This window comes from Bombina bombina, chromosome 5, assembly GCF_027579735.1.
Source record: "Bombina bombina isolate aBomBom1 chromosome 5, aBomBom1.pri, whole genome shotgun sequence".
Classification (NCBI taxonomy): domain Eukaryota; kingdom Metazoa; phylum Chordata; class Amphibia; order Anura; family Bombinatoridae; genus Bombina; species Bombina bombina.
The window spans coordinates 640,179,293-640,203,389 of record NC_069503.1 but is presented as its reverse complement, the minus strand read 5'-3'; the positions used below and the strand labels follow the sequence as shown (position 1 = coordinate 640,203,389).

Here is a 24,097-nt window from a genome sequence, read left to right as displayed (position 1 = left end):
CATCCCTTTGTGACTACAGTGTACCTATCTTCTGATGGCTACTTCCAGCCGGATAATGCACCATGTAACAAAGCTCAAATCATCTCAAACTGGTTTCTTAAATACGACAATGAGTTCACTGTACTCCAATGGCCTCTACAGTCACCAGATCCCAATGCAATAGAGCACATTTGGTATGTGGTGGAACAGGACATTCAGATGAGGGATGTGCAACCAGCAAATCTGCAACTGCATGATGCTATCATGTCAATATGGACCAAAATCTCTGAGGAATGTTTCCAACACCTTGTTGAATCTATGCCACAAAGAATTAAGGGAGATCTAAAGGCAAAAGGGGGTCCAGCCCGGTACTAGCAAGGTGTACCTAATAAAGTGGTCGGTGAGTGTATTTAAATTTAAATACACTGCTACTGCTATGCAGAGCTCTACATATATGCATGCTCCTGAACCTACCTGAGTAAGTAATCATGGAAAGGAGTTAAAGGGACATGAAGCCCAAACTTTTTTCTTTCCTAATTCAAATAGAACATGGCATTTAAAAAAAAAAAAAAATCCAATTGACTTATTTAATCAAATTTGCTTTACTTTCTTGGTATTTTGTGTTGAAGATGGGTGAGTCAATGACAACAGGCATATATGTGCAGCCACCAATCAGCAGCTAACTCCCAGTAGTGCATTTCTGCTCCTGAGCCTTTTAGCAAAGGATGCCAAGAGAACAAGAAAATTAAATAACAGAAGTAAAATGGAAAGTTTTAAAATTGTACTCCTTATCGGAATCCTGAAAGTGCAATTTTTAAATTTACTGTCCCTTTAAGGTTTTATTAAAGAATACTAAGAAAATAGGTTCTGGAAGCCTCAGAACGCAGAACAAGGCAAAAACTCTCAGCATTCGGCTCTTTTTAAAGCCGGATTTCTGCTTGTTAAAGTGCAGCACACTAAGATCTAGCTTTGCACAAGAATAAATCCAGCTGTGAAAAGTGCCAAACGCCTACAAGCGGCCACCTTCTGTATTCTGAGGCTTACGAAACTTCTGAATGCACCTGCCTAGTAAATTTAATATAACTGCCAGTGCATTTCAAACACAGGGGATATTACAGTATTACAGTCAACAATTTATAAATCTTTTTTTTTTTTATTTATTAAGAGTCATTTTAATCCATCACATTTTTAATGACTTCACAGAGCATTAACTCATCAGTTACTTTATCATAGTGATCCCTCACAAATACAATTTAAATTCTTCAGTAATTATTCATTTGGGTAATGAACAGTATCCATTTCAACAACACTATTTCTTGTTTCATTAAAACATAACACAAAAACATTTTTTTTATCATTGGAATTAGGTGTTTTGCTGTTTTAACCATTTAACCAATATATTGACAAAAAAAATAAGAAAATGTTTTATTAAACACATTATAAATTTAGATTGTTAGGAGACTAGCAATCTGCAATTCATCAATACAAGGCAGTCACCAGCAGCATTGTATTCATTTGAGAATGTCTTTTGTCTTTGACTTTGACATTTGACATTTCTTATAAGTATTTACATATTTAAAGAGACATAAAAGTCAGGATAGAGCACACAATTTTAAAGATTTTGTCCCTTAATTTATATTATCACCTTAACTTTGTTTTTTGGTATCCTTTGTAGAAGAGCATACCCACATATGTATAAAGCTAGTTCTGCCACTGGGATAAAAGAATGACCTTTATTATATCATGAGGGTCAAGGTAAGATCAGACAACATTGTGTACATTCTTACCTTGACCCTCATGATATAATAAAGGTCAGTATTTTATCCCTGTGGCTGGACAGGCTTTATACATATGTAAATAAGGGATTGGCCTTCTCTGTCTGTGTCTGCAGGTGTGGAGGTGCTGTCGGGTTATCTTGTCTTTTGAAGAGCATAGCCATCTAGGCTCAGGTGCAGCAATGCTAGTTGGTTACATTTATACATTTCTTATCATTAACTTACTACATGTGTTCATCTGGGTCCCAATAATCCCAGAGACTGATCACAATCTTTCCGATATCTGCTCCAAATAATGAGGTTTTGGTTTTGGATGATATGGGAAGCATGTTTTTTGAGTGATCACAATCTAAAATGGATTCGACCACTAAAAGCCCACAGCCACAAATTAGTTTTACTAGAAAAGTTCCCAAAAATGTGTTTTCGCCGTTAAGTATTTTTTATCAGGTTCAGAACTGGGAATACAACCAAAACTGACAAACGTTGATTAAAAAAACATAGTTTTCCAATTTGGCAAAATTTTCAGTAGGAATCATAAAGAACACTGCATGAATTTAGTTTCTATTAAAAAAAAGTGTACAACTTATCTCAAGTGACTAGATATTAAATATAGTATAGTTGCAGATTGTATTTTCAATAACACTGTACAGATTGCAAAACCTCACTCTTACTGTATAGAATGCGGTTTTTCTTTGCTGCATTTCAAACAAGACAGATTGGTGAAATCCTGGCCACAAAGAACTCATTCCTATCAAAACCCCAGTTATGAAGTTGACAGTACTGTACTGACAATCACAAAAGTGAAAGTACAAATAAGAAACCATTACAGAAAGCGATTGCAACGTGCAGTCTCCGTTTTATTGCTTTTCTTGTGGATCCCATTAGTTGTACTGGATATTACATATTAAATACATATTCATACATATAAATCTGTGTCCTACCAACTACCGACAAACTATACAATAGTGATGGATATAAGTTTAATGAATCTAGACCATATATGCAAATATACCTCTACAATGACACATGTCGCCATTTCAGAGTGCACTGCACATGTGCAACATAATAGAATTATTTTTATGTATCAAACTTGATAAGTTCACAATGGTCTCAAAAACCTGTTGAAGAGTATCTAGAAAATGGATTATAATAGCTGAAAATATTTCAGTTCAATCTTATATATAGGGCTTTTTCGGTGAGGCGGAAACTTGTTTTTGGCTTTAAGAAACAGCTGAAAGCTCATGATTGAGATCACCTCAAAAGGAAAAACATAATTTATGCTTACCTGATAAATTCCTTTCTTCTGTTGTGTGATCAGTCCACGGGTCATCATTACTTCTGGGATATAACTCCTCCCCAACAGGAAATGCAAGAGGATTCACCCAGCAGAGCTGCATATAGCTCCTCCCCTCTACGTCACACCCAGTCATTCGACCAAGAATCAACGAGAAAGGAGAAACCAAGGGTGAAGTGGTGACTGGAGTATAATTTAAAAAATATTTACCTGCCTTAAAAAACAGGGCGGGCCGTGGACTGATCACACAACAGAAGAAAGGAATTTATCAGGTAAGCATAAATTATGTTTTCTTCTGTTATGTGTGATCAGTCCACGGGTCATCATTACTTCTGGGATACCAATACCAAAGCAAAAGTACACGGATGACGGGAGGGATAGGCAGGCTCATTATACAGAAGGAACCACTGCCTGAAGAACCTTTCTCCCAAAAATAGCCTCCGAAGAAGCAAAAGTGTCAAATTTGTAAAATTTGGAAAAAGTATGAAGCGAAGACCAAGTTGCAGCCTTGCAAATCTGTTCAACAGAGGCCTCATTCTTAAAGGCCCAAGTGGAAGCCACAGCTCTAGTAGAATGAGCTGTAATTCTTTCAGGAGGCTGCTGTCCAGCAGTCTCATAGGCTAAACGAATTATGCTACGAAGCCAGAAGGAGAGAGAGGTAGCCGAAGCCTTATGACCTCTCCTCTGACCAGAGTACACGACAAACAGGGAAGACGTTTGTCGAAAATCCTTAGTTGCCTGCAAGTAGAACTTGAGGGCACGAACTACATCCAGATTGTGCAGAAGACGTTCCTTCTTTGAAGAAGGATTCGGGCACAGGGAAGGAACCACGATCTCTTGATTGATGTTCCTGTTAGTGACTACCTTAGGTAAGAACCCAGGTTTAGTACGCAGAACTACCTTATCTGAATGAAAAATCAAATAAGGAGAATCACAATGTAAAGCTGATAACTCAGAGACTCTCCGAGCCGAAGAAATAGCCATTAAAAATAACACTTTCCAAGATAACAACTTTATATCAACGGAATGAAGGGGTTCAAACGGAACTCCTTGTAGAACGTTAAGAACAAGGTTTAAACTCCATGGCGGAGCAACAGTTTTAAACACAGGCTTGATTCTAGCTAAAGCCTGACAAAAGGCCTGAACGTCTGGATTTTCTGACAGACGCCTGTGCAACAAGATGGACAGAGCTGAGATCTGTCCCTTTAATGAACTAGCCGATAAACCCTTTTCTAAACCTTCTTGTAGAAAGGACAATATCCTAGGAATCCTAACCTTACTCCAGGAGTAACCTTTGGATTCGCACCAGTATAGGTATTTACGCCATATCTTATGGTAAATCCTTCTGGTAACAGGCTTCCTAGCCTGTATCAGGGTATCAATAACCGACTCAGAAAAACCACGTTTTGATAAAATCAAGCGTTCAATTTCCAAGCAGTCAGCTTCAGAGAAGTTAGATTTTGATGTTTGAATGGACCCTGTATCAGAAGGTCCTGTCTTAGAGGTAGAGACCAAGGCGGACAGGATGACATGTCCACTAGATCTGCATACCAAGTCCTGCGTGGCCATGCAGGCGCTATTAGAATCACTGATGCTCTCTCCTGTTTGATTTTGGCAATCAATCGAGGAAGCAGCGGGAAGGGTGGAAACACATAAGCCATCCCGAAGTTCCAAGGTGCTGTCAAAGCATCTATCAGAACCGCTCCCGGATCCCTGGATCTGGACCCGTAGCGAGGAAGTTTGGCGTTCTGGCGAGACGCCATGAGATCTATCTCTGGTTTGCCCCAACGTCGAAGTATTTGGGCAAAGACCTCCGGATGAAGTTCCCACTCCCCCGGATGAAAAGTCTGGCGACTCAAGAAATCCGCCTCCCAGTTCTCCACTCCCGGGATGTGGATTGCTGACAGGTGGCAAGAGTGAGACTCTGCCCAGCGAATTATCTTTGATACTTCCATCATTGCTAGGGAGCTTCTTGTCCCTCCTTGATGGTTGATGTAAGCTACAGTCGTGATGTTGTCCGACTGAAACCTGATGAACCCCCGAGTTTTTAACTGGGGCCAAGCCAGAAGGGCATTGAGAACTGCTCTCAATTCCAGAATGTTTATTGGTAGGAGACTTTCCTCCTGATTCCATTGTCCCTGAGCCTTCAGAGAATTCCAGACAGCGCCCCAACCTAGTAGGCTGGCGTCTGTTGTTACAATTGTCCAGTCCGGCCTGCTGAATGGCATCCCCCTGGACAGATGTGGCCGAGAAAGCCACCATAGAAGAGAGTTTCTGGTCTCTTGATCCAGATTCAGAGTAGGGGACAAGTCTGAGTAATCCCCATTCCACTGACTCAGCATGCACAATTGCAGCAGTCTGAGATGTAGACGTGCAAAGGGTACTATATCCATTGCTGCTACCATTAAGCCGATCACCTCCATGCATTGAGCTACTGACGGGAGTTGAATGGAATGAAGGACACGGCATGCATTTAGAAGCTTTGTTAATCTGTCTTCTGTCAGATAAATCTTCATTTCTACAGAATCTATAAGAGTCCCCAAGAATGGAACTCTTGTGAGAGGAAAGAGAGAACTCTTCTTTTCGTTCACTTTCCATCCATGCGACCTTAGAAATGCCAGAACTAACTCTGTATGAGACTTGGCAGTTTGAAAGCTTGAAGCTTGTATCAGGATGTCGTCTAGGTACGGAGCTACCGAAATTCCTCGCGGTCTTAGTACCGCCAGAAGGGCACCCAGAACCTTTGTGAAGATTCTTGGAGCCGTAGCCAATCCGAATGGAAGAGCTACAAACTGGTAATGCCTGTCTAAGAAGGCAAACCTTAGATACCGGTAATGATCTTTGTGAATCGGTATGTGAAGGTAAGCATCCTTTAAATCCACTGTGGTCATGTACTGACCCTTTTGGATCATGGGTAAGATTGTCCGAATAGTTTCCATTTTGAACGATGGAACTCTTAGGAATTTGTTTAGGATCTTTAAATCCAAGATTGGCCTGAAAGTTCCCTCTTTTTTGGGAACCACAAACAGGTTTGAGTAAAACCCTTGTCCTTGTTCCGACCGCGGAACCGGATGGATCACTCCCATTAATAACAGATCTTGTACACAGCGTAGAAACGCTTCTTTCTTTATCTGGTTTGTTGACAACCTTGACAGATGAAATCTCCCTCTTGGGGGAGAGAATTTGAAGTCTAGAAGGTATCCCTGAGATATGATCTCTAGCGCCCAGGGATCCTGAACATCTCTTGCCCAAGCCTGGGCGAAGAGAGAGAGTCTGCCCCCCACTAGATCCGGTCCCGGATCGGGGGCCCTCGATTCATGCTGTCTTAGGGGCAGCAGCAGGTTTCCTGGCCTGCTTGCCCTTGTTCCAGGACTGGTTAGGTTTCCAGCCTTGTCTGTAACGAGCAACGGCTCCTTCCTGTTTTGGTGCAGTGGAAGTTGGTGCTGCTCCTGCTTTGAAATTCCGAAAGGGACGAAAATTAGACTGTCTAGCCTTAGCTTTGGCTTTGTCTTGAGGCAGGGCGTGGCCCTTACCTCCTGTAATGTCAGCGATAATATCTTTCAAACCGGGCCCAAATAAAGTTTGCCCTTTGAAAGGTATATTAAGTAATTTGGACTTAGAAGTTACATCAGCTGACCAGGATTTTAGCCACAGCGCCCTACGTGCCTGAATGGCGAATCCTGAGTTCTTAGCCGTAAGTTTGGTTAAATGTACTACGGCCTCCGAAATGAATGAATTAGCTAGTTTAAGGACTCTAAGCCTGTCCGTAATGTCGTCCAGCGTAGCTGAACTAAGGTTCTCTTCCAGAGACTCCATCCAAAATGCTGCCACAGCCGTAATCGGCGCGATGCATGCAAGGGGTTGCAATATAAAACCTTGTTGAACAAACATTTTCTTAAGGTAACCCTCTAATTTTTTATCCATTGGATCTGAAAAAGCACAGCTATCCTCCACCGGGATAGTGGTACGCTTAGCTAAAGTAGAAACTGCTCCCTCCACCTTAGGGACCGTTTGCCATAAGTCCCGTGTGGTGGCGTCTATTGGAAACATCTTTCTAAATATTGGAGGGGGTGAGAACGGCACACCGGGTCTATCCCACTCCTTAGTAACAATTTCAGTTAGTCTCTTAGGTATAGGAAAAACGTCAGTACTCGCCGGTACCGCAAAGTATTTATCCAACCTACACAATTTCTCTGGTATTGCAACAGTGTTACAATCATTAAGAGCCGCTAAAACCTCCCCTAGTAATACACGGAGGTTCTCCAATTTAAATTTAAAATTTGAAATATCTGAATCCAATCTGTTTGGATCAGAACCGTCACCCACAGAATGAAGCTCTCCGTCCTCATGCTCTGCAAGCTGTGACGCAGTATCAGACATGGCTCTAGTATTATCAGCGCACTCTGTTCTCACCCCAGAGTGATCACGCTTGCCCCTTAGTTCTGGTAATTTAGCCAAAACTTCAGTCATAACAGTAGCCATATCTTGTAATGTTATCTGTAATGGCCGCCCAGATGTACTAGGCACCACAATATCACGCACCTCCCGGGCGGGAGATGCAGGTACTGACACGTGAGGCGAGTTAGTCGGCATAACTCTCCCCTCGCTGTTTGGTGAAATTTGTTCAATTTGTACAGATTGGCTTTTATTTAAAGTAGCATCAATACAGTTAGTACATAAATTTCTATTGGGCTCCACCTTGGCATTGGAACAAATGACACAGGTATCTTCCTCTGAATCAGACATGTTTAACACACTAGCAAATAAACTTGCAACTTGGTTACAATCTTATTTAACAACAACGTACTGTGCCTCAAAGAAGCACTAAACGATTAAATGACAGTTGAAATAATGAACTAAAAAACTGTTATAGCATCAATCCTTGAAAACAACACAACTTTTAGCAAAGGTTTGTTCCCATTAGTAAAGTAACAATAATTAAATTTGAAACGTAAAAATAACAGAGCAACGTTTTTTAATCACAGTCAATATATAAGTCTCACAGCTCTGCTGAGAGAATCTACCTCCCTTCAAAGAAGTTTGAAGACCCCTGAGTTCTGTTAGAGATGAACCGGATCATGCAGGAAATACAAGAGTAGCTGACTGGAAATTTTTGATGCGTAGCAAAGAGCGCCAAAAAACGGCCCCTCCCCCTCACACAAGCAGTGAGAGAGAAACGAAACTGTCACAATTAAAACAAGCAACTGCCAAGTGGAAAAATAATGCCCAAACATTTATTCACTCAGTACCTCAGAAAATGCAAACGATTCTACATTCCAGCAAAAACGTTTAACATAATAAATACCTATTAAAAGGTTTAATGTACTTTTTACAGAGTAATTCCAGTGAAGTACCATCCCCAGAATACTGAAGTGTAGAGTATACATACATGTCATTATAACGGTATGGCAGGATTTTCTCATCAATTCCATTCAGAAAATAAAAACTGCTACATACCTCAATGCAGATTCATCTGCCCGCTGTCCCCTGATCTGAAGCTTTTACCTCCCTCAGATGGCCGAGAAACAGCAATATGATCTTAACTACTCCGGCTAAAATCATAGTAAAAACTCTGGTAGATTCTTCTTCCAACTCTGCCAGAGAGGCAATAACACGCTCCGGTGCTATTGTAAAATAACAAACTTTTGATTGAAGTTATAACAACTAAGTATAATCACCATAGTCCTCTCACACATCCTATCTAGTCGTTGGGTGCAAGAGAATGACTGGGTGTGACGTAGAGGGGAGGAGCTATATGCAGCTCTGCTGGGTGAATCCTCTTGCATTTCCTGTTGGGGAGGAGTTATATCCCAGAAGTAATGATGACCCGTGGACTGATCACACATAACAGAAGAAAGTACCATTTTTTAGTTAACAAAAACACGCTGAAAACGTATCTGCCGAATGACCGCATAGATATATACAAACAATAGTGTAATAATAAAATGCTCTCTAACATATTACAGCATTTAGAATATAAGTGAATTAATAAATCCCAATAAACCAATACGTGCACTACAGTGTGATTAATAAAGGATACACGAATGGAAACATAAAAGAGTCCCAAATCTTGATGGCTTCTTAATAGTGTTGCTCCATTTAGAGGGAATAAAGAAAAAAAAACACACAATAGTGTGATATTGTCTCAAATCACATATGAGAAAGTGTAGAAAGTGCCAAATCCGTACTCACGTGGGGCAGATCACCACTTGCTCGGTTTAATAAGCTTATCATATCATTACAGGCTCATACATAGCCAATAATCTGCATAATCCAATGACAGCCAGGACTAGATTCTCAGATATATGACATTTATTTCAATTAAAGCATTACATCAAATATTTAAAGGCAAAATAAAATAATAAAAGAGACTAAAGCTTTCAACGTTACCAACATAGGATAGTCTGAATTAGTATCACCCCACTGTTATGAAGACTGCTTCAGCTTATAGCTGGAGTGCAGTCATACCCCAAACAGTTTTAAGAAACTCCAAATTACAGGTCAAACCAAGACTATAGCGTGACGCAAACGTTCCAAAATAAGTGAATTTAACAGTGTCTTAAAATGATGTGATCAATCTGAATCCTAATATCCCACTTCAATCTACAAGCAGAACCTAGTGTTCAAAATGTTTTGATAAATGATTCTCTAATGAAAATGAATAAATGTGTAATCTTTTTTTTGACTGCATGATGTAACCTGCATTACATCTTACACGCATTCTAGCGGTGCAGATAAGGAAGATCTCATTTATAGTGTATCTATTAGTAAGATCAGGAAGTTACACACTGTTATTGTAATGCAACCTGCATACATAAATAACCTAAATAAGTTCCCTTTTCTTGAACTCCTCTATATTCTAAAGCAGTTGATGTTATCAAGGGTGTACATTACATTTATAGAGAGAAAATGTCTCTTGGTAAACACTCTGGGATGCTATATCTGGATCATTAACCATCTACAAAGCATTATAAACGTTGCAGCTGAGTAATACCAATGTCAAGGTATGGCAAGGGCCCAACTACTGGCATGTAGCGTTCCAATAAATGTCACTAGAGAATATGCTTACAAAATAAGTTATAGCTCGAAGACAAATGAAAATATAAAATATCGATTAATATAACCATGACCAAATAACATTGTGCTGATTTTCAGACTCCTAACCAAGCCGCAAAGTTTTAGGAGAATACTGATGTATATCGACTCCAGCTTGCTCCTGTTTGTGTAAAGGGTCTTTTCATATGCAGAGGAAGGGGGGAAAGGGGGAGTGGCTGCTTTCATTGGGTCAACCTAACCAAAAGTGCTAAACTAGGAGCTTCTAAGAAAGTTTTTAAGTGGTTTAATACTGGATTTTTAGATCAGCATCTGTGCATATAATTCTTTATAGTAGTGTCTATTATATGCAGTCATATGGAAATTGGTGTATTCTGTCCCTTTAAGCTTGGAGATATAAAGCATTAAAGGCCCTAATGCCAAACATGGTAGTTTTTAAGTCCATGATAGAAATAATGATAACATAATGTCATCTTTCTTTCATTGTTACCTACACATATGAAGGTATTCTTTAAAATTCTAATTTGAATTTACTTCCATGATTAAATTGTGCAGTTGTTTTCTATGTACACTGAGGAACCAGCTCCTACTGATCATGTGAGTTCACAGGGTACACATGTGATTCTGTGATTAGCTGATGGCTGTCACATGCATTGTTTTTTTATTATGTATTTGTTAATTATGCAATTCTACTGTATTTAATGGTCCCTTAAATCTTTCTAGAGGAATGGAAACCATTAAAGATATAAATTACATTAAAGGGACATGAAACCCCAATTTTTTCTTTTATGATTTAGATAGAGAATACAATTTTAAAAAACAACCCAATTTACTTCTATTATTTAATTTGCTTCATTCTTCAGATTTTCTTTGTTGAAGAAATAACAATGGACATGGGTCAGCCAATCACACGAGGCATCAATGTGCAGCCACCAATCAGCAGCTTTTGAGCCTATTTAGATATGTCAACAAAGGATATCAAAAGAATGAAGCAAATTAGATAATAGAAGTAAATTGGAAATTTGTTTAAAATTACATGATCTTTCTAAATTTGGGTTTCATGTCCCTTTAAAAGCAGGCAAAATATATCATGAATGTGCACCTCATTATTATGGTTAAACAGATCTGTATGTAAAGATCTGTTATGTGGTAAAATAAAATGGCTGCCTAATGTCATGTGATCCTGGAAAGTCACATACAAAATAAGTGTCACAAAACCTAAGACAATTCTGATTAGGATGTATGCAAACCTATGCATGCAGAAAAAAATATTCTAGTTTTGTTTTGATTTTCAAACTAATAGGAAATGCCTGTTTGTACATTTATGAAAAACTCCAACAGTTTCATGAACATACATTAAAAAATAAAAATAAAAGATTTAACAAAGAAAAAAGGACATTACAAGGCCATAAAAGGGCAATAATAAAATGTCCTAATGCATTTTTTATGTTATTTTAACATCCCTTTAATGATTGGAAAGAGTCTACTTTAAAGGGACAGTATACAACAATTTTCATATAACTGCATGTAATAGACACTACTATAAAGAATAATATGCACAGATACTGATACAAACATCCAGTATAAAACCTTTTTAAAAGTAAAGAACTGTTGATGAGGTTAGACTGGAACACCCATTGAAAGGGGCTGAGAGCAGACCCCCCCCCCCCCCGCCCCGTTCCCTGCATATAAAAAAAGACAGATTATACAAACAGGAGCAAGCTGGAGTCTGTATACATCAGTATACATCTAAAACTTTTGGTCTTGGTTAGGAGTCTGAAAATTGCAAAATAAGCAAAACTATACATTTTACAAAAACACTCCCAAAAGGGCTATATAAATGGATCATCTACAAAAAATGTATGCAAAGACATATCTAGTGTATAACGTCCCCTTAATATATCACGGGTGAAAGAAAAACTGGTTGGGTTTGTCCTCTTGACAAGACATTGAAATTAGGGAAAATGTAAGAAAGGGGAGATAGAAATAAGAAAGTACAAGGACAAGTGAGATGCTAAACTATAAATATTACAATTTGAGGTTTAATAAATAGAAAAAAAGATGGTAATTCAGCTGTGATGGTGTTTATCTCCCTCAAAACTCAATAAGGTCATAAAAGACACCACAGTGTCATCGCTTCAAGAACGTAAAACTAGTAGTTTAAAGATGAAGACTAGTAGCCTATAACAAACAGGATTACTTTAGAGACCACCCTGGAATCATTTGATGATCACCAAACTACTTTAGAAGTAATTTGCACATCATTAGACATCATCAGGCTTGTAAAGTCATCAGCTAAGGTAAAACATTCCAGATAATGACTTCAGAATGATTATCAGATTACCTTAGTGATTAGTAAACATGGTTATGTTACCTGCTCTCATCTAAGGTAATCCTGAAAACCTGGACCATTGGGGAGGCACGAGGACAGGTTTGAAAGCAAGTGCTCATCTCAGTTACATATTTTGGCCTATGGGAATACTTCAGGATGGCTTCTAAAGACTAGTTTGGAGTAATCAATTACTTCAGAATGACTTCAGGAAGATCATCCTTTTTGACTAAGAAGTGTTTCGGGCCAGGGAAGTACTATTTCCTCTGTGGCATTTAAAAAGGGAACCTTGACTCCCCTGAAAAACTGTGCAACTTTTATTCTAATCTATTGGGTTATTCATAAGGTTTTACCATAAAAATATTGTTAAAGAATCATGATTCAAAATGTTGCAACACAATAAATGTAGTAACCGAAAAATCCAACATGTTGCAACGTTAGGATGTCACAAATTGAGGTATTGCAAGGTTAGAATGTTGCAAATTGTAATGCCCCAGTGTCAAGGTTATCAATGGAAATATGTCAAAGTCTTGTTCTTTCCTTGACTTTCAACAAGGGATACAAAGCAGTTTATCAGTGTTAAAGTCCTCTATGGAAACTAAAATCCAGCTGTACCACTACCCTAAACCTAGCCGTAAGCTTAAAGGGACATGAAACCCAATTGTTTTTCTTTCATGATTAAGACAGAGAATACAATTTTAAACAACATTCCAATTTAATTCTATTATCTAATTTGTTTCATTCTTTATATATCTTTTGTTGAATAAATAGCAATGCACATGGGTGAGCCAATCACACAAGGCATCTATGTGCAGCCACCAATCAGCAGCTACTGAACCTATTTAGATATGCTTTTCAACAAAATATATTAGGAGAATGAAACAAATAAGATTAAAAAATGCATGCACTTTCTAATTCATGAAATAAAAAATGTCATGCCCCTTTAAACCTAACCTTAAAGCACTTGAATTGGCAACGTTCTAACCCTGCAACATTTTAATGTGTGACATTTCCATTACAGCATTTGCAGTACTGCAACATTTAAATGATGCTGTTATGAACTGCTGCATTTAATCCACACTATTTAAAACAAATACACTTTATAAGATGTTGCTTACATTTTCTTTATAGTCTTATGTTAGAAACTAGGTTTTTCTGGGAATAAAAATAGAACAGATTTGTGTACAGATTTGATAGTTAAATAGAGAGCAATATCTGAAGACATTGCTCAATTCTCATTTAAAGGAACAGTAAAGTATTTTTTATATATGTATCATAAATATCAGCAGTTAATCACTGCATTGCAAATGATCTGCCTATACAATACATATTTAATAAGCATTTTAAATGCAATTTAATGTTGCAAGAAAATTTAGATTTATTTTTTTTAATTTGATTTTAAAGGGTCATGAAACCCAATTTCTTTCTTTCATGATTTAGATAGAGCATGAAAATTCCAAATTACTTCTATAATCTAATTTGTTTTATTCTATTGGTGTCATTTGTTTAAAAGCATATATAGGTAAGCTAGGAGCTGCAGATTGGTAGCTTATATATATGTCTCTTGTTACTGGCTCACCCAATGTGTTCAGCTAGATCCCAATACCACACTGCCTCTTCAACAAAGGGTACCAAGAGAATGAAGCAAATTAGATAATAGAAGTCACTTCTAAAGATTTTAAAATTGTATGCTCTAAATATGAACAAAAATGTTTGGGTTTCATGTCCCTTTAAGGCTGCTTACCTTGGTATATATGTACAGCCACCAATCAGAAGCTAGCTCCCATTGGTGCATTACTACTCATGAGTTTACTTTACAAACTTTTCAACAAAGGATACAAAGAAAATGAAGTTAATAAAAAACATTTGTTATAAACAAACATGAGCCACGCCATGATTATTCATTTGTTTAGCATTTCAAACATTGATACAATAGAGCAAATAAATCTCTGCTTCAGGTTGAGACAGAATGTCCGGGGCCGGCCAATGAAAATCTGTTCACAAACGCTTAATAAAATAAAATGATAAAAAAAGCTTGTAAAATAAACAATATATTTCTCTTGTGTGTTTAATGTTTTATAGCCAATTATAGTTCACATTCTGCTTCTATGGCAACTGCTTTTACAGTTTATACATATAATTTAGGTCATAAACCAAAGTAAGTGTTAAACTAAAACAAAATATATATAATGTGGTTTACTAGTGTTCAGAAATTTTGTTGGCTTCTCCTCTCAATTGTGAAAAAACACACATTGCTATATATTTACTCTTCCTTTATTTATCTGTTGCATTTTACAGTTGGAACTACTATAACACTGTCAACCATTTTATCCAGGAGTCACTGAAATGGCCTCATTTAGTCTACAATATGAAAAGGTTACCCATGAAAATCTATTCACAGACTCTTAATAATTATATAAACAAAATAGCTTGTAAAATAAACACTACATTCCTCTTGTGTGTTTTAATGTTTTATATCCAATTTATAGTTCAAATTCTGATTCTATGGCAACTGATTTTGCAGTGTATACAAATAATTTAGGTCATAAAACAAATTAAGTGTTAAACTAAAACATGAGATATATATGATGAAGATTACTTGTTGACTTCCTCTCAAAAGTGATGAAACACACATTTCTTTTTATTTAACCTTCCTCCATTTATCTGTTGCATTTTACAGCTAGAACCACTGTAACACTGTCAACCATTTTGTCTAGGAGCCACTGTAATGGCTTCAATTAGTCTATGATGTGAAGAGCCTACAAATCATGCATTTATATACATGCCAATAGCACTGGAATGTACCAAATTTACAAGACATTCAGAAGTGACTAAATGTGATTACATTGGTACAAATTATGAAAAACTGTACAGCATTAAAGGGGATATAAAATCATAATAATATAATGCTGTCATTTCTAAAAGTATTTTATTTATTGAACAACTGTTCTTTCTCACTATGGAGTCAATATCAATAATATTAACTTGTTTTCAGTAAATCATTTCTAAACTTTAACCAGTATTGTGAGTGTTTTTTACAGTGATCACAATCCTTAAAGGGCCATTATACACTCATTTTTTCTTTGCATAAATGTTTTGTAGATGATCTATTTATAAAGCCCATAAAGTTTTTTTTTTTTTTAAAATGTATAATTTTGCTTATTTTTAAATAACATTGCTCTGAATTTCAGACTCCTAACCAAGCCCCAAAGTTTTATTTGAATACTGACAGCTACCTTCTCCAGCTTGCTCCTGTTTGTGTAAAGGGTCTTTTCATACGCAAAAGAAGGGGGAGGGGGGAGTGTCTTATTTCCCACTTGCAGTGGGCTTTCCAACTACCTTTTCAACAGAGCTAAACTGAAAGCTTCTAAGTACGTTTTTAAACCATTTTATACTGGATTTTTATATCAGTATCTGTGCATCGTATTCTTTATAGTAGTGTCTATTGCATGCAGTTATATGAAAATGAGTGTATACTGTCCCTTTAAATGCCTCTGCTGTTAACCCCCCTCAAGCTTGAAATCTTTAGCTCATGAAAACAGCACAAAACAGTAATCTTTGTAGCTACTCTTCCAAATCCAAAAAACAAAATGTGCAGGATTACAGACAAACAAAATGGCAGTTTGGTGGGTTAGCAATTACATAACAGATTAAAAGGAGATATGTTGATCAATCCTTTTTAATAATATATACTAAAGCCTCTAGGTGAAGCATGTGCAAACAACCTGTTATGCTCCAATGAAGGTTCTAGAACTTAAAATTTGGAGGGGCTTATAAAGCTGGTGAAAAAGTTGAAAGACAAAACACATAATATATGGAAGCGCTTGGCAGAGCATGTGCTGCCCTTTGAAACTTAACAGGGGTGCTTATACTTGTGTTTGGAGGTGGACGGCACCCCCACCCCGGACCCCCATAAAGCCACCACTGCTCCATATTAGTGTAAAACTATTTATTTTATTTTTTACTTGAATTGATTGTACAGATAGCATTTGTATGTGTTTGGTGGTATTGCTTTTAAACCCTTTGAGTGCTAAGCACTTTCCCAGCTGGGTGCTAAGCACATTTGAGGGTATTTTATTTTTACATTTTTAATTTATTTTATTTGTTTTACTTTTTTCTTTGCATTTCAGACTTATACCATTGGTGGGTCTTGTGGGTCTGTAGCTGCTAAGATGCCTGAGATACAGGCTTCTAAGCAGCATGCCCCCTTTCCCTATATTGTTAATTGTCTTTTTTTACATAAAGTTGCGCGGTTACGTCATCACGTCATTACGCGTGATGTCACCACGCAAAACGGGAAGCCCCGGCAATGCCTGTCAGTCTACAGGCACGATCACCGGGGTAGGAGCGGGTGGGAGCCCTCAGATCTCCCACAAGGTGGGAGAGTGCTAGCGACGGCTCTGAGCCGTCGTTAGCCCCTTAATGTGAAACTCTGTGACGGCTCAGAGCCGTCGTTAGCACTCAAGGGGTTAATGTCACCTTAGCTATTACCTCTGGGTAATTTCAGTATGTTTGGACCATGCACAAAACCAATGTTACATTCGAAAACTTTTTTGGGTTACTTGACAATAAATCAAAAAAGGTGTTTTCTGGGGATTATCAAGACCCTTCAGATCCGGAATTCAATAACAGAAAAATGTGTCATTATCAAGGATTGCCACATGTTAAATAAAGGGTCATACTTCAACGAAATGTTAATAAAAACGTGCTACTGATAAACAATAAAAATGTCTGGTTATTACATCAACGTTGAAAAGAGCTTTAGCCATTAACATGCCCATAATTATGAAAATATATATAATGATCAACCAGTATGTGTTTAACCCATGCAAATGGTTTAAAAACACTAGGCGTTAGTGACAACATGAAACTTTTATCCAACAACCTTTAATAGCATGTCGTGGGGGGTGGGACCCATGGTTAGGTTCCCAGAGGCAGTTGCTGCGCCTGAGGCTCTAATTAGAACAGAACTCTCAGGAGCGTATCTGCCCTCGGCCGTTATTGCATGATCTGATTGGTCCGTGTCTCCACTAGCGCCTTGTTTAAAAACAGAATTAATCATGAATAACAGGCTCACTCCTTCCTGTTCTTGAGCAGGAAATGGCTAGTGATTGGCTGCTACGTGCTTATGCCATTTCTGGTTGGCAAACTAGCCATTTCAAGCTCAGAAGCTGCAATTAGTGAAAACAAATTAGTGAAACAAATGTGTGCTTGTATCTTTGTGAATGAGTGTTCATCATTCATTTAGACTCCAGTCTCCAACTTCTTAAAAACAACTTTATTGTTGGGTCCAAACAGTAAATACAACATTTCAAGCCTGTAATAGGCCTTTAGTCATGTATGACTAAGGGCCTATTGCAGGGTTGAAACGTTGTATTTACTGTTTGGACCCATCAATAAAAAAAAAAAGGTCTTTTTAAGAAGTTGGAGGCTGGAGTCTATATGAATGATGAACACGGGTGAGGACTTGGCAGGTCTGTGACTCCGTGCCCCCGTTTGAATTTATTGTCTTTGTGAATGAGTGTCAGAGGGAATATGGTGTCTGTTGCATTTTGTGAAGCGTTATCATATATTATACAGAACAAACTCTAAAAATGAAGTGTGTATAATAAAATGAACAAACGATTTAAAAGTTCAATAGTGTCTATAGATAGGCTATCATCTTGTGTTACATACATACAGTAAACTTTCTATATTTTTAAAATAATTGTGCACCATGTATGCAATTGTATAGCATAATATTGGGCTTACCTTTTGAAAAAAAGATTTTAACTTCTATGTTTTGGCAGCCAAAAGTCCTGTACTTTTCATAACCCTCTTTCTGGCACTGCATTTAAAAACAACAAAAAAACTTGTCACAAGTGTGCTGTGTAAACACAGCCCACCTGATCTCGCCATTTACCTTATGGCAGTGCTTAAAAACCTGTTTAAAAATTAGGAGCCAGTGATAATATTTAGGCCCCAGACAGTGATATTTGTTTATAGATATATGTAGAAAAATGCAAAAAGTTATGAGCCAGGGGTACAATTCTAGGAGCCAGTTGCTCCCTGTCACCTGGGTTTGTTGAGCCCTCCCTTATGGTAGCGCGCTCCCATACTGGATAAAGCAACCAACAGCTATATCCAGCACTGGAAAGCACTAAGCGTGATTGGGTACACTGTTATTAGATAGCAACACTGTGATGTGTTTTTTTAATCAAACCCAGTGCCAGAAAGGAGGGCAATGAAGAATACTGAATAGGAATTTTAATAAGCCAATGAGAAGAAGGCATACTTGTATATGCTCCAATTAGTGGCCATTTCCTCATCTGGAGCAGAATAAAAGCATTCAAGGAGTACTACTTTCACCATATTTTTACACTTTTAAATGACACATAGTCAAATAGGTGAATATATTTACGGAATCAAAAGAGAACACCTTACATTTACACTAGAATGTTCCTTTAAATGTGTAAGGAAGATTTAAGCCTTCATGATTCAGACAAAGTGTTAAGTTTTTTTGTTTTTTTTGGGGTTTTTTTAATGGCAAATTAATTATTGCATTTACTTGCAGCACCAAATCAAAGCTTATGACATCCAAATCTACCAATATTCTCTGTTATTCTAAACGTTTCTAAAACGTTCTAAACTTTTCTAAAAATTGTCACTTTCTCAAGATAATACAAACCTTTTTGATCTACTCATTTATTTTCTCCTTGTAACTTCCTTCTGATTGACCCTCAGTGTCAGCACACTATTAACGTTCAAATTTAAAGGGACGCAAACGTCAAAATTAAACTTTCATGATTCAGATAGAGCATACAATTAAAAAAATATAATGCACTTTATTTCCATTATCAAAATGTGCACACCTTCTGAGGCACCAGCTTCTACTGAGCCTGTGCAAAAATTCACAGTCTATATAGTATGTTTATGCATTTTGTGATTGGCTGATTGCTGTCACGTGATAAAAGGTGACGGAAAATGGAAGCAACTGAAATCTCTAAGTTAGGCATTTGTTGATTATGCAATTCTACTGTATTTAATGGTCCTTTTAATGTTTGTACAAGACTCATCTACCCTACCCATCTCTCATCCTCATCTGTTGTTCTAAGATATCACTATATTGGCTCACATTAGAAAGATTCAGAATTCTGATCCTTACTTACGTATCTAACTACAACACTGCAGCCCCTTACATACCTCCTCTCTATTCTATTTTTGACCTACACTTCTCAGTCCCTGATATAAACAACAGAATATTTAGTTTCTATGTTGCTTTAACCCCTTTACACCGTTAGTAGGTTCCATGCCGTCCTAACAGCGCTGGTCTTTAACGCCATTAGGATGGCATGGAACGTCCTACCATAAATGGCATCCTGCAGCTTTCCCCTTTGACAAAGGCAAGGGTCGGCCTGGGGGGCATGCCTAGCAGTCCCCCATGATCCGATCCAAAACTTGAAATCACGCAAAGGGGGTTAAAGACTAGGCAGTCTTCTGACCCTAAACCCACCATATCCAACTATTATTAGTCATATTTGCTCCAAACAATTTTCTCTACTTTGCCTTAAATATTTCACCACAACCAGATTCCAAGGATGCATGGGGGAGTCACAGACCCTCACTAGACAATCAGGATTGATTTGTTTTAAAATAAAATAAATGTAAAAACTGTAGTAAATAGCATTGGGAGGCCAGCATGACATAGAACTATCCCTTTAAAATTAGCTACCTCCCCTAAACACTACTGCCATGGATACAGGCCTACTTGGCCACCATTGAATATGAGATATTTACACCAGTGGACACATTTCGTCATATACTCACATTGTTTTAAACTGAAAAGACCTTTACATCAAAATCAGGTGCACACACCCAACATAATAATATGGATTTAAGTTTATATTCCCATTTTCTTATCACACACTGATTTCTGGACTGCATACGACACAACATGGTCTCTACCAACATAATCATATCAAATAAAATAAAATATTTTGTTTGACCATTGATGGTTAACATACATTTTTCCAAGAGCTGAATTAAAGAATAATTTTACTATTGCGTAAATAGGGGCTTGTATACACTGTGAACTGTTGCATATAGTAGCTGGTGTCTCAGAAAGTGTTTATATAAAACGATTGTGCAAAATTTGATATTGGAAGTAAATTGCAACTTTTTTAAAAAAAATTGTTTGTTCTATCTGAATCATTAAAGTACATTTTTACTTTATTGTGCCTTTAAGAAAGTACCCTCCATGTCAAAGTGCATCATTCATATTCTCCCTACCCTAACCACGACCCTGAGACAACAAATATTCAAGTGACATTTTATTAAACTGGTGATACATTTTAGTGCTTTTTTTAAAAAAAAAAAAGATAATGAATAGATTTAAATATGTGCTAGAAATAATATCACCATTTTTAATCACAGCAGCATTTGGGATTCTGTTTAATTTGGAACTTACCTCTAAAATGTAATAGGCATCCAATGAGATACATACAATTTTCTACTAAGTCCTCTTATTCATGATTATTCCAACCCTCTCTAATTAAAACCAAATACACGTTTGCAACCCAACGTTTTCCACTAATTATTACACATGCAATCACCTACTTTAGATGGGCACCATTAAACACACACACATACACACACAAATAGATATTCCATTCAACCAGTATAAAAATATATAATACAACACATTCCTTCTGTCCAATGCTTAATACCCTGTTGGCACATCACAAATTATATAAAATAATAACAGTAAGTAATGATACTATAATACATTTTTTGACATTACATATAAAATTGTTAAAATTGTTCCACGTAAAGCATATTTTGACACTTGAAGACATCTAGGAAAATAAATGAATGCACCAAATGTTATATAAAGACTGTATACTGATATTTGGATTATATTTACTACCCAGCAATAAAGATGCCAATCGTATATATAATCTGGATAATACAAACACCAAGAACAAATATATCATGGTTTGATGAAAAAAGTATATATATATATTTTATTTAGTGACAAGTGTGAGAATGAGGAAATACAAGATGTGTATATTTGGCAATAACAGTTCCTAATTTTTAAATATGTACAGTTAGCATTTTCCTATTATGGCAGTATATAGAAAGACATTATCTAGAATATATGGTCTGTGTAGCTGCTTTCTTCATAAATCCATATGTAATGGATGCCATATTTTCCAACACCTCCAGAACTGTTTTATATATGTGTGTGTGTGTGTGTGTGTATATATATATATATATATATATATATATATATATATATATATATATATATATATATATATATATATATATATATATTATTGGTATATATAGGTATATATATAATTTGACACAGTAATTAATATATAATAGAGGAATGCAGGTATTTTAGATTTACAGCATAGTAGATTTTTTTTTCCTTAAAAAATCTTATATATTGTGCAGTTTAATGGTAAGCGTATTCCTCGTCTAGTATAGGGTATCATATGTACTTAAGTGGTTTAACTATAACAAAAAATGTATATATGAGATGCATACATCTTTCATTATTACTACCCTTATGTAAAGATGAGGATAAAAAATTGAGTACCAGGGAGAGATATATTTAAGACTGTATCTACAGAAAAGAAAATCTCCACGCCCCATTGCTATGGGCATGCGTGAGGCAAAGACAAAGGAATAGGTAATTACAGTACTGTCTCATTCATTTGCACTGCAGTATTCATCATTTAACAAGAAACCAAGAAATATGGATTGAATTAACCATCATCATACATAAGTCTTTATTTTCCTTGCTCCAGTTACATGAATAGCCTTAACAGATCAACAGTTATAAGAGACAGTGCCCATGCATATGTGCATTCTTTTAATTGCATTATGACAACTGAGTCTTCACATGCTCTAACTAAAGATGGGCTGATCAATAATGCAAGAATAAAGTAATAAAGACCTGTGGCTGGAGCAGGGCAGATGCCATATATTGCTTCCAGCTGTTGCATATGTACAGTAGCTGCAGGTCAAGCAATGCCATCAAGGGGAGGATCAGTACAGTGCTGTTAGAGGCCAGTAACAATGAGTATGAGGCAATAAAACCAGCACATTTTCCTGTGGGGTATCTGGTTTTATGAGGGTATCTGGTTTAACTCCTATTCTTCCCTGTCAAAATGTCATATACAGTAACTGCAAGAAACGCCCAAATGCTTATTACAGGATCTGATAATCCCAGTCTATAAAACTCATAGCCCCGGACAAAGAACACATGAAAAGAACAGTATTTAGGTCATTCATCCCTCAAATGAAAGGATTCCAGATTAATATGTGCAGAGCCCTTAACGAGTAAGCACAGCTTATTGCACTGAAAATCTACACAGTGACGTTCATTTGTACCAAGCCCCTAATTCTCCCATTAACATTTTATTCAGCCACCCCCTATAGACACATATACTGTACATGTAAATTACATGTGCACATTTTAAACAATAGCATTTACACCACACAAAAACATGTATAAAGACATCGTTTAAAATGGAGGCAGTTCCTCATTTTCTTGTTTATTTCTTTGAGGAAAAAAATATTTTCCTTTACCTCAATTACACGTTTTTAGCCCATTTCTAATAAAATATATATTGCCCGTGAAGCTATCTAGACCGCAGCTGTTGTCAGCTGTATAGCAATGTATTGTACATACATGATCATCTACTGTCCAGTATGTGCTGGGAAGGCTGTTCACCTCCTTACCTTGTTGATTATCCTGTGTTTAGTCCTTATGTGTTAGTGTGCCCTTGTGTCACAATGAGTCCTGCTGGCTAGTGCCTGCCTGGGTTAGTCTGGGTGGCTGTGTCTCCCTTGTTCGGTGGCTAGGACTGTAGTGATTACAGCCCGCTGGAGCAATGCCTCTGCTGCTGTCTCTGCACTTCTCCCTCCTCCCCTTCTGCTTCTTTTTCACTCTCCACCCCTCTACCCCCTTTCTCTCTTTCCCTCCTCCCTCCTTTTCTCTCTCTAGTCCATAAGGCACTCTTGGGTTTGCTTTTTTTTTTTAAAGATTAAAATGTGTGTGCAGTTCCTACTTACATTCAAATTTAGGAGAGCTCCTGTTCTGAGCTATAAATTGCACACTGGGACTAGAAAGGTGTATCGCGACATAACTGGCCTGAGGACTTTCAGCTAATGTTTGAATTTACAAATGCATATTCTATTCCTGCAGGACCATACATAGGATTTTTATTTTAGATTTTATTTATGTATTTATTTTTTGCAATACTACCAGTTTATCATGGATTCAACATGCTGCATACACTCTATTCCAGGACCCTGGTTTCTAAAGTAATCATCCTTTGTTTTTCTTTTGTTTGACATCCCAAGCTTCTTCCAGATGTGCAACATCCCCTGCTGATGAAAGAAACACAACGTGGCAGAGTCCTCTACATCAGCACTGACAGCTGTGGCTTATAGAATGTGGAAGTATATATATAAAAAAAAAAAAGTATATACTATCTACTCTAAAAATGGTTTGGCTGATCATCACTTACTCAAAATTAAATTGATGGAACTATGATGTATTTTTGGAATGCATCTTCTGGATGTTGAAGAGCTACTGGATTGCAGTTGTAGCTAACATTTTTAAAGCAGAAAAAGTTTGCTTTTTTAAAATGTAAACTTCTATAACAATTG

General features: G+C 37.0%; 1 protein-coding gene across 1 annotated transcript in view; it reads right to left on the bottom strand.

Annotated features, from left to right (window-relative positions):
* The window catches only part of BASP1 (brain abundant membrane attached signal protein 1), a 125,443-nt gene extending 102,096 nt beyond the window's left edge, over positions 1-23,347 (bottom strand). The window contains exon 1 of the mRNA XM_053714606.1: positions 23,165-23,347. The gene's annotated coding sequence lies outside the window, so the exon portion shown is untranslated. The remainder of the gene's footprint in view (positions 1-23,164) is intronic.
* Between the last annotated feature and the right edge of the window lie 750 nt (positions 23,348-24,097).